This window comes from Cornus florida, unplaced genomic scaffold, assembly GCF_030987335.1.
Source record: "Cornus florida cultivar Cherokee Brave unplaced genomic scaffold, ASM3098733v1 CherokeeBrave_3.0.0_Hap2_Chr02, whole genome shotgun sequence".
Classification (NCBI taxonomy): Eukaryota; Viridiplantae; Streptophyta; class Magnoliopsida; order Cornales; family Cornaceae; genus Cornus; species Cornus florida.
Window position 1 is genome coordinate 82021046 of NW_026775572.1, and position 2909 is coordinate 82023954.

Consider the following 2909-nt stretch of genomic DNA (forward strand, 5'->3'; position numbering starts at 1 on the left):
AGTAACCCAAAATAGCTACTGTTGTTCGGTTTGATCAGACGTGATGTCTAAGTATGTCCACATTTGGTTGATTTCTCATTTTCGTTTCCAAGTTGATAATATTGAGTATTTATAACTTGTTGTGTTGTATTAGATATTCCAATGTTGTTTCATTCCTTTAGAATTGTGGTTTATGTTAAAATGCTCTAATGTAGCTTAAGGATGAACCTACAGTCACACTTTGAACATAGACGTTAGGTGGCATGAACCACATGGATTGGTTTATATTGATTTGCAAATTCATTAAAACTTTAGGTTATACGCATGTTCATTTCCTGCGAGTAACTTTGTTTACTCACCCTAGTTGTTGGGATACTTTTCAGGTAAGGAGACCTTATTTTGGGATGCACAACCTCCCTAGGTTGGCGTGGTAGCTTTGAATACCTTTTTGTGTAAATTTCACATACATGCAAGTATTAGCATGTTATGCTTTCTTTTGAAATTGTAAGATAAATTTGGTTTCAACATGTTGATTTTACCTTGAGAAAAGTAATGTGTACCTAAGTACACTTTTGAGACTCACTTTATATGTATGAAGTGTGCACAAGGGCCAAACATCTTTTGGTTTCATTTACACTCTTTGGTTTCATGTTTTTCTTTTAAAGGCAATTTTATGGATTTTGGAGGTTTGACATGTCATATTTTATAATTGGCATATATTGAGGCCGTAGACTATTGTAGCGCGTATAAAAACGCATATTTCATTTGTGTGCATGTTCACCTTTGCACACAACATCTTTTTGTAAGAAATCCACACCCTTGACTCATGCATTTTATTATTTTTGCAAATTATGCTTGTAAAGGCATTTTGGGCACTTTACTTGAAAAATAAGAACCTCCGTTGACATGGTTACTAAGAAAATGTGATTTTAGGGCGGGTAACTTCATAACTTTTTCCAAAAAACATTGTCTTGGTCTCGAAAATCCAGCGTCAACTCAGATTTTCTGGTTTAAGCCTCTTTTTGAAGTTTAAACATAGTTACTATTCATCAACTTTTTTAAAAAAAAGTGTCGACCGTTTCTAAATTTTTGTTAGCCTTGTGGCCATATTTTAAGGCTGTATATTCAATTTAGGTGTTTTAAAAACCACCTAAACCCCCATTTTCATCTCCTTGGCAACAACTCTGCTATTTGGTAGGCGCCCGCAGGATTTGGCATCCGCCCACAGTGTTGTCATGGCGGGCGCCTGCAGGGCTTGGAGTCTGCCCGCAGCCTTCGAGTCTTGCTTGTTGGCAGCCTTGACACTTAACTTTCTGTTGGCCATATCTTCTTCGTCCGGATTCCAAATCAAGTGATTCTTGAGTCTAACCTTGTCAATTTTTCGTTTTCTATCTAATGGTGTACACGGTAGCATCCATCTCTATATGAAATGACCATTTTATCCTTGGTCCATTTTTTATTGGTTTGGAAACCCTAGTTTCCACACTAGTCTCATTTAGTTATGTGGCTTCGTGGGGAGTCATTTTGGTGCCTTAGGGATGACGTACATCTCTAGATGACTTGTTTTATCTTTCGCTTTCGCATTTTGGATCCGTTATCGGGTGAACTTTTAGGTCATCATTGACGCACCGGGTTTATAAAACTTGGGCCGTCACATTAACGTGGAAGAAGAAATTGAGAATATTCAGAGAGAAAACTTCGATGACGCAAAGAAATAGCTATGTCGCGAAAAGATGTTCATTTAACCTTAAGAGTACTTACCATGCTCTTTATCCTCCTGGTCCTTTCTTTAGATTGATGGGCAAATGTCCGATCCTTTACTAACCACATCCCTTCAAATAAAAACTTTAGAGTTAGGGAAATGGAAGTTTTAAAAACTTTTAGAGAGATTTTTAAATAAAGATCTCGATTCATGTGTAAAGACAAGTTTAATGTGTGAAGAAGATGATGATCCATTCATTTAAGATTAGTAAACTTACATCAAATGTTTGAGTAAATGGTGAGTTCTGTCATCGGTCCCACACCGAGTTGCACAAAAGTGATGTGAAAATGTGGCCAAGTTTGAATTTTTAGAATGCCACTATCACTACTAACTATTAATGTAGCTAGAGTAAGTAGGATCGTCCCAAGAGATATGAACGGTGCTTTGGAATCAATGATGGAATAGTAGGTCGAATGATCAAAAGAGGGATTTGATTTGATTAAATTATTGGTTCAATTAAAATAATGAAATTAAGTGACAATCTAGAAATTAGAGAAAGTAATATGAGAGAAAAGTCTTGGGGCTTAGAGTTCATTACTAAGCTTTACTTCACCAAACACTAGCAATTGTAAATTAATGGGGAAATTCAAGTTGTAAAATGTGTATGTGTGTCACTAAGCATGGATGGCAAATAAGTATAGATTGTCTAGTCAATCTAGTGAATAGCATAACCTATCAAATGAGACCATTAACCATTCAATTAAACCATAATTAGTGCACACACAAAAATTTAGAGAAATATACTCCTTACACTCATGAATATGAAACATCCAACAATAAGAATGAACTCTCCACCTATCTAAGAAATTAAAGCAATTACATTACAACTAAGCTAGTAACATGAAAATTAAGCTAATTAAACTAAGGATGTGGCACAATCCATCAAGAAATAAGTATGAACCATCAAATAAACCAATAGAGTAGTCAATTAAGCATCATACCTTGACCATCACTAGATTTATAACATCAACACACATAGACATGCATAAATTTCATTAAATCTAGATAAAAATACCTGAACATTCATTTTAACATACATAGACATATGGATCAATTAAAGGCATTAATTCATACGTATCAAGTCAAAAATCATAAGATCTATATTTATTCATGGTCAAAACATTTATTACAACTAAAATCCTCAAAAATACACAAAAGACTAGGTCTA